The sequence below is a fragment of the Pogoniulus pusillus genome, chromosome 12, assembly GCF_015220805.1.
Source record: "Pogoniulus pusillus isolate bPogPus1 chromosome 12, bPogPus1.pri, whole genome shotgun sequence".
NCBI classification, from domain to species: domain Eukaryota; kingdom Metazoa; phylum Chordata; class Aves; order Piciformes; family Lybiidae; genus Pogoniulus; species Pogoniulus pusillus.
In genome coordinates this window covers 7093872-7109269 of record NC_087275.1, presented here as the reverse complement: position 1 = coordinate 7109269, position 15398 = coordinate 7093872, and the positions used below count along the sequence as shown (strand labels likewise).

The 15398-nt window shown below is 41.5% G+C and overlaps 1 long non-coding RNA gene across 4 annotated transcripts in view; it reads left to right on the top strand.

The window, feature by feature from the left end:
- The window catches only part of LOC135179971 (uncharacterized), a 158660-nt gene extending 149979 nt beyond the window's left edge, over positions 1–8681 (top strand). For all 4 annotated transcript variants that reach the window (XR_010304213.1, XR_010304214.1, XR_010304216.1 and 1 more), the window contains one exon: positions 8475–8681. This is a non-coding gene — a long non-coding RNA (uncharacterized LOC135179971). The remainder of the gene's footprint in view (positions 1–8474) is intronic.
- The last annotated feature ends 6717 nt before the right edge of the window (positions 8682–15398 follow it).

Here is a 15398-nt window from a genome sequence, read left to right as displayed (position 1 = left end):
TAAGCTGAGGTTAAAGGTGTTATTAAAAACATTAATTTAATTTGTTAGATAAAAGGCAGATAATCATCATAAAATATTGCAAATGATAATGAGAAACACTTTAATGAAGTCTTGGTTTAATTAGCAGGGGTATCATTATTATTTGCCTGTGGGTAAAATGGCAGACTGTTACTATATTTTCTTTTCATTATGATTAGAGTCTTGGAGAGTTATTTAACAAGTTATATGAAGAAATATAGGCTTACATTTATATCTTTGGGGCTGCATCTCATTTCACTCACTATAGGTTTATGATAGTCTAAAAATGTGATAAATACAGTTTCTGAACTTATTGTTCCAAGTGTTGCTTATCCTGTTTGACAACTCAGTTGGATGTAATTAAAAAAAAAAAAAGTCATGGAACTTGGGAAAAAAAAAACACCCTATGAATCTTTTCTTGGAGGCATTTGGTCTTTTCAGACCATAATGCAAAATTTATTAATGGAATTAAAAGAATTAAAATTAAATTGTATTTTTGTTATAGTAGGCTGTATCTCTAACTCAAGCTAGGAGTTGTTCTACGACACAGCTAACTCAAGATACTATTCTTGGTGTCTTAACACTAAGACATTTCTTAGTGAGCATCAGGAATGGTGTGGTCAGCAGGAGCAGGGAGGTTATTCTGCCCCTGTACTCTGCACTGGTTAGACCACACCTTGAGTCCTGTGTTCAGTTCTGGGCCCCCCAGTTTAGGAGGGACATTGAGATGCTTGAGCATGTCCAGAGAAGGGCGACGAGGCTGGGGAGAGGCCTTGAGCACAGCCCTACGAGGAGAGGCTGAGGGAGCTGGGATTGGTTAGCCTGGAGAAGAGGAGGCTCAGGGGTGACCTTATTGCTGTCTGCAACTACCTGAGGGGAGGTTGTAGCCAGGAGGAGGTTGCTCTCTTCTCTCAGGTGGCCAGCACCAGAACAAGAGGACACAGCCTCAAGCTACGCCAGGGGAAATTTAGGCTTGAGGCGAGGAGAAAGTTCTTCACTGAGAGAGTCATTGGACACTGGAATGGGCTGCCCGGGGAGGTGGTGAAGTCGCCGTCCCTGGAGCTGTTCAAGGCAAGATTGGACGTGGCACTTGGTGCCATGGTGTAGCCTTGAGCTCTGTGGTAAAGGGTTGGACTTGATGATCTATGAGGTCTCTTCCAACCTTGGTGATACTGTGATACTGTGAGCCTAAATACCAAAGGAAAAAAATATGCTCAACTCACTGAGTTTTCAGTTTAAATTAGTCTAAGAAATTACTTCCAATGTAAGTTCTTTTGCATCCCACGCATGAGAATGATGCTACAAATAGAGACTGCTCTGACAGGGAGAAATGAACTGGGCATGAACACTTGTTATCCCTGTGATGATGGTCCTTCCACCATTCCTTCATTCACTGCTTCTTGAAGATCGTAAATTCCACAAGAAACTATCAGGCTGTTACTTAGAGCAATCAAAATAATAAGGGAAAATCCCTGCTGGCTGAGGCAGTTCTAGCATCTTTATGTTTTCTGGTTACAGCAACATCAGTGAGGCTTTTCCTTAACACCAAAAGGACTGTTGTTTTGGGCACAATATTTCACTGTGATGGATTTGACTTAACTGCTTCTTCTAGTCACTGTTGTTGAGAAACTGGAGAATATTAAAACACTCTCATTTACCATCTTCTCTTTTCCATATATTTTTTCTGTTTCACTTCCTTTATTTCTAACTTTCATATTTAATTCATAGTTAACATAGCAGCAAGGTAATGAATTCAGTCCTCGCTGTTTACTGACTCTTGCTTGCAGTAAAGCACATCTCATCTGGCATAATCTTTTGTATGCATTATTAGACACCCAAACTTAGGTTTGAATTGTTAAAGGCCAAAGGTTCATTTTACTCCAGGACAAAGTAAACTGTGACAGGCAAGATGATGCATGTGTCCCTGCAAGATATATTATAGCATCTTTAGTTGAAGAGTTTGGACTTTTCTCCCAGGCAACTTGGCCTCTTCTCCCAGGCAACCAGCAACAGAACAAGGGGACACAGTCTCAGGTTGTGCCAGGGGAAGTCTAGGCTGGATGTTAGGAGGAAGTTCTTCCCAGAGAGAGTGATTGGCATTGGAATGGGCTGCCCAGGGAGGTGGTGGAGTCACCATCCCTGGAGGTGTTAAAAAAGAGCCTGAATGAGGCAGTGCACTTAGTGCCATGGTCTAGTTGATTGGCTAGGGCTGGGTGCTAGGTTGGGCTGGATGATCTTGGAGGTCTCTTCCAACCTGGTTGATTTTATGATACTCATCTGCCACAAGCTCCCTCACGAGTCAATGTGAGTATTGTTAATCCCTGCTGAGCATATTAAAGCTCATTTGCCCTCACCCCCCCTTTTCTTCACACATAAGAAGTTATATTTCTTTCTTTCTACTTAATGAACAGGCTTTTTCTTTTGGTTTCCAATTTGGTTGCTTACTTACCAGACTTCATTTTCTCCCCAAAGAACTTAATCATATCTTAACAGTTTTCTCAGTTGTGTGTTATCTAAATCATTGAGGAATATGAGATCACTGATTATCTGGAACAAAAATTTCTTCCTTTTGCCCTCAGGTTTTTATCAATTTACAGTTCATATCCTACAAATTGTTGTGCTCTTAAAGGAGAAGTCATGTATCTATTTGTGGAAGGAGGCTAGAATCACAGAATGGCAGAGGTTGGAAGGGACCTCTAGTGATCACCTAACGCAGGTTCACCTAGATCAGAAATGCATCCAGGATTGTTTAGAAGGTCTCCAGAGAAGGAAACTCAGCCTCTCTGGGCATCTGGCTCCAGCTCTCTGTCACCTTCAAAGGAAAGATATTTTTCCATATGTTTAAGTGAAATGCCATGTGTTCTAGTTTGTAACCGAGGGATTGATAGCATTAGGGTATAGGATGTTGACACTTCAGTGCTTCCTAGGCTGCTGGTATGCATGCGCTAACAGTCAGCTTAAGCACGTTCACTTATGATGCAAGATGCCTCCTTCTGTTCCTTTGTTTCATTAGCATATCTGTAGTATCTGAATAGCTGCTCATTAGCCTACATAGGTGTCTCCCAGTAGCATTTTTGAATGGATCAAAAGTTTACTTTTGGAAAGAATCTCATGCTCCTACCTAATGTCTGTGCTTTGATTTGCTTGGCTACTTTGGTGAATAAAAAACACTCTACTTTGTGATGAAATTAACATGAAAGATGCACTAGCAGTGGTTGTCATCATATAATCATAGACTCAACCGGGTTGGGTGAGACCTCCAAGATCATCCAGTCCAACCTAGCACCCAGCCCTACCTACTCAACTAGACCATGGCACTAAGTGCCTCAGCCAGGCTTTTCTTCAACACCTTCAGGGATGGTGACTCCACCACCTCCCTGGGCAGCCCATTCCAATGCCAAACACTCTCTCTGGCAACAACTTCCTCCTAACATCCAGCCTAGACCTCCCCTGCACGACTTGAGACTGTGTCCCCTTCTTCTCTTGCTGGTTGCCTGGCAGAAGAGATCAACCCCACCTGGCTACAGCCTCCCTTCAGGTAGTTGTAGACAGCAATGAGGTCCCCCCTGAGCCTCCTCTTCTCCAGGCTAAAGAACCCCAGCTGCAGAACCAGACCAGAGTTCATCCAAAGTAGTAAACTCCTTGATAGGATTTTAGAATAGTATACCTGATAGTATAGGCATCAGCTCCTTAAGACAGAAGCTTTCCTTCTGTGTGGGTCATCCATGCTCTCAGCTCTGCATGGCTTACAGAAATCTCCGCATCACCGAGTGCCGAACAACACAGATGTACTCTGTTCTTACACACAGCCAGGTACCTTCCAGATGGAGTTACAGTGCTTCATAAACTCTGATGCTGTATCCTCAGTTGAGCAAAACAAATCACACTTAAATTGCTTCAAAACTGATAATAACACTCAGGAGAAACCTTGAAGAGTCTGGGTTAGCTTTGTAGTGGCAGAAGTATTCATTTTCTGATAGAGTAATAGCACTTCACAGTTAATGAGAGGCTGCTACTAGCATAGTCCTCTTAGAGCAGCAGGCTTTCAGATTTTGTAGTTATAGACACAACAATTTCCCAAGACTGTTAAAAATTGTTTCATTTCAGAGACTAGAACTAGATAAAGTACATGACCTGTTGCATGAGACACAATGAATGTAGGGACAGCTTGGCTGTATCTGGAGCAATAGAAAGCAGTTTTCTTGAGGGAAGGTTGAAAAAATCCATATTGATCAGTACTAAGTAGTAAAAATTTATTGCAGTGTTGTCAGTTGCCTTATTCCAAATCAATACAAATCTCACCAAAAGCTTCTTAAATGCAATAAGAATAGGACAAGGCCTTTTTGTCACAGATTAGTGTTAAAGCAATGAAAAGGCCCCTAAGGAAAACTGTCTCTGACCAGAATGCCAGTTGTATCCCATTTCAGCAGTCCTCCTGTTGGTATAGCACATCCTTATTGGCGTTTTGGAACCCTGAAGAAAAGATTAATGTTTTATTAGTTAACTAATGCAAATGTTAAGAAGTGCCTAAAGACCTCAGATTTTCATCTGTTTTTTTCAAGTTATAGAAGTTGTTGTATTTCATAAGAAAAAAAAAATCAATCAGACACATGGATAAGACTAAAAGATCGAACAAAGAAGAAATATTCTTTCTGCTTACAAGTTAAGGAAAAAAACTTTCATAAAGAAGCAGTTTTAGTTGGACTAAGTTCCTGTGGAATGATGAAATTAGCAAACACTGGTATGAGAGTAATACTTTTCTTCTTAGAAAGGCATTGTTGTAAACAAGAATTAGTACCACATTCAGAACAATTTCAGTTCTGCTAAACATAGATTTACATGTGGGTAAATTACCTCCCCAGATGTGCTAGTTTGAAGCTAGCTAGAATGTTTTGGTGAGAAGGATTAGGTCACAGGCTGTGAAAGAGAAACAAATGGTGATGTCTACTTCACTCATAGGCTTGCTGAGATGTATAAGAACAAGAGTGTAAACATAGATAAGGTATTCACACTTGGGTTGCTGCCTGAGCTCTAGGCATTTTCTCTCTAACCTCACCCTCCATCTCTCCTATTAATCCACTTTGCTTCCTAAACCCCCTGGCTGACCTCCATTCTTCCTTGATGCACAAGGCAATGTCTGGGGTAAGGTAGGGGAGTGGGAGAAGGTGGAAGTGCAGTTGGAAGCCCCTCCTGAGGACTCAAGTTTCTGGGAGGACTGTTGTGTTTCTGTATTACCTTTTATCTTGTACATTTCTGTCTATAAGTGTATATACTGTAACTATCTGCTTGTATATTGTGCTAGCTGTAAATATAAGCTTCATTCAAATTTCCAGAGCTGACTGAGTCTAGCCTGGGTGATTTCCAAAGTGTGTGGGGAAGAGTAACACCTAAACCCCCACACCAGAGCTGCACAATCCAATTTGATGCAGATAAGAACTAAACCAACATCTCTGTGCTTTTAGAGCAATGATTGTTCAGGAATTGTGGCTGTGCTAGCATTCGGTTGATTAATTGGCATTACCAGAGTAGTTTGCATGAAAAGAGCTATTTTAGTTATTAAGTTATCATGTCCTTCATTATTTCTGCAGAAAACATACACACACATTCATTAAAAATTAATGAATCTAGAATTAGTGATAAGTATCTACTTAACATGTTTTCAGTCATCTATTTTTCATAGCTCGAAATGATCTCTTGGTTTCACTGGGGGCTGGGGAGCTGAATGTTTGCAAATGTGCTGCTACAAATAATGCAAATGCTATCGAAAGGCAATGATATTTTAGATCTTAAATCACTTAGAAGCTGTTTAAAAAAGCAGTGTTTGTCCTTTGTGTAAGATAGCATCTGTGCAGTGCAGCTCTTTATCCCCAGCTCTCTCAAAATATGCTTGTCAGCATCCCGAGTGTGTGTAGCTACATCACTGTATACACTTAAGCTAAGTCAATTCACACTTTTAGAACCAGACATTTATCTTACTTAAAAGACAGCAAATAATAGAAGGAAATTGCTTCCTAAACCTTCTCTTGGGTGTTTGTAATGATACAGCTGCTGCTGTGTTCCACTAGAAATTGAACAGGTTGTCTACGATACTAGCTCTAAAGCAAGAGAGCATGGCCACTTCCTTTCCTATGCAGAGGCTGATGAAGATCATTTACCAGCTAACAAAAGATAACTGGCTCTTTAGAAGGCTAGGATTATTTTCCTTTGCATTATTTTGTCAAATATTTAGTAGTTTTCTCCTGATATGCAAGGTTTCTCATTAATCACTGCCTTAAAATATGCCTCAGGTGAGGCAGTGCATCTATAAATGAAAATACTGGAGAATCACAGAATGGTCTAGGTTGGAAGGGACCTCAAGGATCATCCAGCTCCAACCCCCTGCCGTAGGCAAGGACACCTCCCACTAGAGCAGGTCACTCAAGGCCTCATCCAACCTGGCCTTGAACACCTCCAGGGAGGAAGCAGCCACAACCTCCCTGGGCAACCTGTGCCAGTGTCTCACCACCCTCACTGCAAAGAACCCTTTCCTAACATCTAGTTTGAATCTCCCCTCTGCCAGTTGAAACCCATTACCCCTTGTCCTGTCATTACAAGACCTTGCCAATAGTCCGTCCCCAGCCTTCTTGTAGGCCCCCTTCAGATACTGGAAGGCCACTATAAGGTCTCCTTGAAGCCTTCTCTTCTCCGTGCTGTCCTCATGGCCTCATAGTCCTCTCGTAGCCTGTCCTCATAGCAGAGCTGCTTCAGCCCTCTCATCATCTTCATGGCCCTCCTCTGGACCTCCTCTGACAGTTCCATGTCCTTTTTGTGCTGAGGGCTCCAGAACTGCACACAGTACTCCAGCTGGGGTCTGACAAGAGCAGAGCAAGGGGGAAGAATCTTCTCCCTTGCCCTGCTGACAGTAGAATAGTAAGAATTTAATGTCTGAGGTACTGACAATTCATCAGTGAAGACACTGACCTTGGAATGTCTACATATTCATGTTAAAAGAGTCACAACTAATTTCCATTCTCAGCTATATGAACAATTTGCAAGCCCATATGAGGCTGAAATCAATCCATACCATTCAGACTGATTGTCATGGATTTTCTTAATTTTCTGTCATTTTTGGTCATCTTTTGCCTTTTTCACAAGTGTGTAATGTGTATGCATTTGTAATACACAAATTGATTTCCAGACTCAGTCCTCAAGTCAAGTGATTAGGGAAGCATAATGCAAATGAAACGAAAGATACTGTAGCTTTATTTCACATTTTATTTTTCTTCATCTAGCTAAACCCAGAATTCTTACACTGAAGCCACTGGCAAAACTCTTTGTAGAGAGGGTGTTGTGACATAGGTCCAGCTGCCAACTGTGCCTGTTTCTTCAGCAAACTAAACCCAGAATTCTTACACTGAAGCCACTGGCAAACCTCTTTGTAGAGAGGGTGTTGTGATATAGGTCCAGTTGACAACTGTGCTAGTTTCTTCAGCAAACTAAACCAAGAATTCTTACACTGAAGCCATAGAATCATAGAATCAACCAGGTTGGAAGAGAGCTCCAAGCTCATCCAGTCCAACCTAGCACCCAGCCCTAGACAATAAACTAGATCTTACCCCAGATGTTGCCTTGTGCTTCAAGGAAGAGTGGAGGTCGGCCATGGGGGTTAGGAAGCAAGTGGATTAATCAGAGAGATGGAGGATGAGGTTAGAGAGAAATGCAGCCCAGAGCTCAGGCTGTGCTCGAACTGCTTTATCTATGCTTATATTCTTGTTCTTATGCATCTCAGCAAGCCTATGAGTGAAGTAGACATCACCATTGTTTCTCTTTCACAGCCTGTGATCTAATCCTTCTCACCAAAACATTCTAGCTAGCTTCAAACTAGCACAATCAGCACTCCCAAGTCCTCTCCTCAGGGCTGCTCTCCAGCCAGTCACTGCCCAGCCTGTATTTGTGCTTGGGGTTGCCTCGACCCAGGTGCAGGACCTTGCACTGAGTCTTGTTGAACCTCGTGAGGTTGGCTTGTGCCCACCTCTGCAGCCTGCCAATCATTGACAATGTCTGCTTCTCATTCTACTTTCTACTGAGAACATAGATCACAGTGAACCAGAGCAAACACAGTTCTTACATAGCAGATGAAGGCAAAAATACATTAAAAGTGTTAACAGAGCCAAGTTTGTTATAGTCAATAGTGGATATGCAGAAATAGGCTTGAGAGACTTAGTGGGAGGACTGCAGAGGCAGCTATTTTATTGACTGCTGCTCTCCTGGAACAAAACACAGAAAAGAGGATTTTTGTAGGGCATTTGTAAGCCATGACTGTCTCTTTGGATGGTTTTGTTGTATTAAAGGCTGGATTATGGAAGCATCCTTATGTTCTGTGATGAATTAAAAGAAGATTTGCTGCCTTGGATAACTGGAAGTCATGCAGTACAATACTAAGTAACATCTGTTATGTACTTTTATGCCACTTGCAGATTGTAAAACACATAGTGGGGACCTATTGAAGAGAAGGCAGCTTTCAAGGTCCAAACCATAATAACAGGTAACAGATGTTTTGGTCAGATGGTTAAACTAAAATACACATTTTTTTACTGGTGTCTGAGACAGCAAAGAAGACCAGAATTTATAAATTAATGAACTTCTTATTCAGTGATTTACTCAAAAACCTCCACAGAACACAAACCAACATTGGCAATAAATTAAATGTTATCTTCATCAGCTATTTCTGTTTTAGATGTTTGTGAATGGATCCTCAATTTCAATTTGATTGGCCCAAGCATTTCTGTAAGATTACCAGACTTCCTCTGTTTCCAGCAAGTTAATCAATATTGGGCACTGATATATGATTTTAATATGCATGTTGTATATTTATAAGCATCTTCTGCTGTGTCTAGTTAGGCAAATGGGAACATAGCTGACTGAATGCTTTTTATATTGCTACAATATTATAAGTTCTTCCTGTTAAGCTACAATGCTCCTTTTAGCAACATTCATTCCAATCTAAACTGCTTGTCTTTAATTGACAAAGTAACTGTAGAAAGACATGAATATGTCCTCCAGAGTTCTCTGAAATTTCAAAGAAGCAGGAATCTGAATGTTTCACAACAAATCTCCTAGAGAAAGCAGATGAGTTCATTTAGTTGTTTTTAAGTAGCTGTCACTACTCAAATCATAGAATCAACCAGGTTGGAAGAGACCTCCAAGATCATCCAGTCCAACCTAGCACCCAGCCCTGTCCAATCAATTAGACTATGGCACTAAGTGCCTCACCCAGAATGCCTCCGAGCAACTTATTCCAGTGCCTTACCACCCTCTTAGCAAAGAGCTTTTCCCTTACATTCTGTCTATATCTACCCTATTTTAGTTTAAAGCCATTACCCCTTGTGCTGTCACAGGAAGCCCTTGTAAATAGTCCCTCCACAGCTTTCTTGTAGGCTTCCTTTAGGTACTGGAAGGCTACTATATGGTTTCCATGGAGCATTCTCTTCCACGTCTTGAACAACTTCAACTCTCTCAGCTTGTCTTCAAAGGAATCATAGAATGTCAGGGGCTGGAAGTGTCCTCGAAAGATCATCTGGTCCAGCCCCCCTGCCAAAGCAGGATCACTTAGAGCAGATCATACTGTCCTCATAGCAGAGCTGCTGCAGCCCTCTGATCATCTTCATGGCCCTCCTCTGGACTCGCTCCAACAGTTCCATGTCCTCCTTGTGTTGGGGGCTCCAGAACTGCACACAGTACTCCAGATGGGATCTGACGAGAGCAGAGTAAAGGGCCAGAATCCCCTCCCTTGCCCTGCTGACCATGCTGCTCTTGATGCAGCCCAGCACACAGTTGCTGTCTGGCTGCACATGCACACTGCCAGCTCATGTTGAGCTTTTCATCAACCCAGACCCCAGGTCCTTTTTCTTGGGGCTGCACTCCAGCCATTCCCCACCCAGCCTGTATTTGTGCTTGGGATTGAGCCAACCCAGGTGCAGGACCTTACACTTGGCCTTGTTGGGTGTCATGAGGTTGGCCTGGGCCCACTCTCCAGACTGTCCAAGTCCTTCTGGATGGCATCCCTGCCCTCTAGCAAGTTAACTGTGCCACACAGCTTGGTGTCATCTGCAAACTTGCTGAGAGTGTCAGGGACATGGACAGAGAAATCAAGTGCAAATATGTGTAGGACCTTTCACCTAGGCTTGCAGAAGTTCATGAGGTTTGCATGGTCCCAGCTTTCAAGTCTGTCAGGGCTCTTTTGGACAGCATTACATCCCTCCTGCTTTTCAACTGCACCACACAGCTTAGCATCATTGGCAGACTTGCTGAGGATGCACTCAATCCCACTGTCCATGTCACCAACAAAGATGTTAAAGAAGGCCAGTCCCAATACTGACCCTTGAGTAATACCATTCTGTGAAGTGCAGAAGACTATAAAAGGCAATGAGTTTCCTGAATGGAATTGTGGAAACAAATTGTGGGTATTCACATAGCACAGTTGCTCGTTTGCTATGATTTATAGAACATGGTTCAGTTGCTGAAGTACTGCTGCATCCATAAAACATGATTGTATTTGCCCTGTTGTGTTTGCTGTCATTGCTAACTTCATTTCAATTGATGCACTCAGTCTCTCCATCCTTGGCAGTGAGGAATCTGATCTGTCTTTTGCTCCTCACAGCACAACCCAGAACTCCTCAACTTAAACTATTTTACCTGGTCATGCCTTCACAGGATCACAGGATGTTAGGGGTTGGAAGGGACCCAAGGAGATCATCCAGTCCAACCCCCCTGCCAGAGCAGGACAATACTATCTAACACAGATCACACACACATAATCATGTAGAAGATTTTTCATTATTATTATTTCAAGATCCACTATGTATTAAAGTGAGATTAAAAAAAACAACACACACAAGAAAACAACCCAACAATTTTTTTTCTCCCTTTTAAATTCCACTTGGTTAGGGTCATGTATTTTCATGTGTCAGGTTCTCCAACTGAAAGGGTGGAAAAATAGACATAAGGTATTGCTTATCAGAGCCCTGCAGGTTGATCTCTATCCTTCCCCATGGTAACACTTTTTCAGCACAGTAGCAGCCAACAGAGTAGATAATGGAGCACTTCTGAACCTGAAAATTAGATGCTGTCTGCCATGACTAAAAAGAAAAATGTCTTAGTGGAGGAATATGAAGAAAAGAAAATGAAGTTAGTTTTTGTTTGCATTTTAAGAAAAGCCAAGTAGGAAAATACAGGAGGTCAACACTGAAGAGAGAGATGTGGTCATGAAGTTAGGGCAACCACAAGACAGATGTACTGGAAATTAATAGCATTTATTAATTATGACAATTAGTTTCTGTGTGAATGTTAATTTTTATTATTACTATTTTAAAATCTGGAAAATTCCCTGAGGTTCTTTGGGTTTTTTGGTCAACGGAAAGCAACTGCACAGAATTAAACAGTTTAAACAATCAGAACTTGGAAAACAGCAACACAAACCCAGGAAAAATTCTAACTATGCTTATGGAGTTTTGGCATTCACTCCAGCAGATGTGCTCACAACTCTTTTGGTCCCTGAGTAAGTCTCCTGTATGAAAGATGCTTTCAAACTCACAATGTGATCTCAGGGTAGCATATAAAATATTTCAGGCAGAGAAGAAGATGCTGCTAAGCCACTAGTGTGAGCTGCAACACCTGGCTGCCTTTAACGAGCTGCAAATGAGGAGGCAGGATGGCGCTGCGCTGAATGCAGAAAGGCTAAAGCAGAAAGGCTTGGTTTCTAAAGCATCCCCCTTTGTATACTTGATTCGAAAATCAAACTGGCCAGCAGGCACTAGCACCATTGTTCTGGCCAATGAATTCAAGCTTTGTGCCTCCTTTGACCACCGCAGGCATGGTGAGGACAGCACAAGACACCTGACACATGATGCTAAGCCTCCTAGCCCTCAAGGCTTTGCTGGGGCCAAACTCTTATTGTTTGCTCATCTCACTGACTCCAGGACCCCTTAATGGAAGGAGGAGAACCAGGGTTAAACCTGCTTGGCAGGATTTATGCCCTACCAGGACAACAGATCAACTTATATAACTGCTTGAAAAGAGTAAGGAGTAAGACAGGTTTTTTTGGACTCTCATTTAATATGTATAATGTTTGTTTGTATTCTTGTATTGGAAATCAGTGATTGGCTAAAAGAGAGTCTCTTGCTTCTTGTTTCACTTAAAATTCCCTGACCAAGTTATCTCAGGATCTAGGACATTATTTTGTGCATGTATTGATAAAGGTACTGCTGTGCATATATTGTCACTTCTTGTATGCACTGGCAATATTTACAAACAACAGTGTGAAAAGAGTAGGTGACTTTTTTCTAAGGAGAGGATAAAAAAACCCAAACCCACTTATGGTCAACTATATGCTGTAGATGAATATGTTCTAAAAAAGAAAGAAGAGGTAAAAAATCGAGGGTTTCTATTTAATTGCCATACGTATGTACCTATCCATGAAGTAACTGATTTACAGGAGAGAAGAGAAAGATTAGAGCCACTGTTTTTAAATGCAAACAGTCCTTTGATTTCTCTGTCAGTTCAGGAATGTTTTATGCTGATGAAGTGCAAAGACAAATGAATTTCCTTGAAATTTCTCAGTGGTGGTAGCTGATGCCAGGTAGTAATATCTGTTCTCTGATTGACAGCCACAGCGCTGAAATTCTGTCTCTTATAATACAAACATCACACTGAATCTTGCACAAATAGGTGTAGTCTCCTTCCTTTTATTAGCTTTCTCATCCCACAGAGTGCAGTCAGTATAGGAATCATTCCTGTCCTTTAGAAAGAAGTAGATTAGTCCATTTCCTCATGGGAGTTTGTAAAGTCCTTCAACAGACGTGACTAGAAGAGGAAGAGGCTGAAGATGGTGGCCTAAGGGAATAAACTGCTGACTTGATAAATCTTTGGGTCTTAAGAGGTCATCTCTTGATGTCTGAAAGAAAGATTGACTTACTACCAAATATGGGGAGTAGTCTTTATGGCTTTATGAGGGGGGGTTTAAGTAATATAGAAAACATTCATATGAGATACAAATGTTCTACAACTACAGAGACAGTGTTTCCCTTCTTAGGACTTAGGGAATTCTCTTAAATGGGTTTATCCCTTTTCACTCTGTGTGCATGCTGTCCCTCAGATGTGCAGGGAATTTTAATGAGCTTTTACACTAACAAATGCAGCTGTGAAAGGGAACATGAACAAACTCTGAATCTCTCTGAACTTTTGCTGCACGTGATACCTCGTAAAACTTAAAGAGTATAAAAGCAGTGAATAATGTATCCTTAATGAAAATTCTGATGTTTCATATCCATTGTCCCGAGATGAAGAATTAATTCCAAGTAGGAGCAGACTGAATTTAATTAATTGTCTTTTTCCTGAAGTATTCAATAACTTGGAAAGGAGATAAAGCTGGTGAAAGGCCTGGAACACAAACCCTATGAGGAGAGGCTGAGGGAGTTGGGGCTGTTTAGCCTGGAGAAGAGGAGGCTCAGGGCAGGCCTCATTGCTGTCTCCAACTACCTGAAGGGAGGCTGTAGCCAGGTGGGGGTTGCTCACTTCTCCCAGGCAACAAGCCATAGAACAAGGGGACACGGTCTCAAGTTCTGCCAGGGGAGGTCTAGGCTGGATGTTAGGAGGAAGTTGTTGGCAGAGAGAGTGATTGGCATTGGAATGGGCTGCCCAGGGAGGTGGTGGAATCACTGTCCCTGGAGGTGTTCAAGAAAAGCCTGGATGAGGCACTCGGTGCCATAGTCTAGTTGACTGGATAGGTCTGGGTGCTAGGTTGGACTGGATGATGTTGGAGGTCTCCTCCGACCTGGTTGATTCTATGATACTATGATACTTTGTCATAGGAAAATCTGCATATGTTTGGCAATGGATTGCCCACAGCCATTTAACTTTTATCAGTCCTTGCTACTGGTAGATTCTAAAAACTCATAGCCAGACCCTTAGCTATGGAAACTGAAGAGCTGCATCAGGAATCAAAGAAACTCTTTCTGTGTGGCTGTTTTTTTGTTTGTTGGTTTGACTTTGGTTTTGTTTCCTAAATATTTGGTGTTTTTTTCATTTGCTTGTGATTTTGGTGGGGTTTTTTTGGTTTTTTTTTTTTTTTTTTTTTTCCCTCCTTTTACTTTATTGTAAATGTAATATATAGGTAGGAGCTGCAGACAAAGAAGCATACTCTACACATCTTCCGGCTTCAATTTATGAAGGTTTTACTTTCAAGACAGACAGACCACTCTGTTTTGACACCGTTTGTGGATGGTTGAGAGTTGAGTCTAGAATAGACCATAATTTTCAAAGGAGGTCCCCTTCAGTGGATATCCTGTGTTCATTTTTGGCTTACATTAAATCTGATGGTAGGTTATGCTTTCTGTAGCTTGCCCTTGGCAAATTTCCTGCTGCTGCTTAGTACCCAGAGCCCACAAAAGCACTGGGTGCTTCTGGGAACTTGTGTGAGTGGAAAAGGCTGTCTGAAAAATGACCCTTGTTACTTGGGGGAAGTAGCAAAGTGCTACTTTTTCATGTGATGTGCTCAAACTCTGATAATTTCTAGTTGAGCAGGGAGGTAGGTTCAGATGTAAATTCCAGACAATTTTTGGAGCTTGTCTCAATTTGAATTTGACACTTGAGAACAAATATATGTTGCTCGTGTGTACTGTAGTATACATGAGTATACAACCTGTGAATGGGATCTGTGACTTCCCTGCATTAACAGGCTTAAGTTTTTATTGTTAGGGTCTTATATTGTGAAGTGGTTTGGTAGTTTTAAGTAACAGCTGGCAGGACAAGCAGTTCTATACAGTTATGTTTTGGCTTTTTTGAAACATTTCTCTCCTGAGAGCTCTATAATCTAAGTCCAGATTGCTGCTATTCTCCCCTGACAGACTGGCAGGGAAGTATTGATCCATCATGGGAAGATGTGATGAAGTGACAACAGCAGGGACTTGTATTTGCTCAACTCAAGAAAAAAAAGTAGCAGACAGCCATGTTAGCTAATCTCCCATACTTAAAGAGGAATAAAATCTGTAAAGAACAATGCAAAGGATATCCTTGATTATTGCCTCCATTACAACTTGGGTAAGAGTGTACTGACATGAAAGACGTCTTGCTGAGTGAAAAAGCACTCTGAAGTTGTTGCACTTTTATGTTCATATGCAGTAAGATTGAGAGAAGCACTCAGGGCATAACCCTACAGTCAAAGAGATATTTTATTCAGAGTCCATAGAACATTTTGCCCACACCCTAACAGAGGCCATGAACCACTGCAAATACTTAGGAAAAATGTACACTTCAAAAAAATGAGGTTAAAAATCACAACTTTAAATAGAAAGGTATTGCTTCTTGTCATAGTAAAAGGTAAAATTGAAATAAAAAGGGAGAGC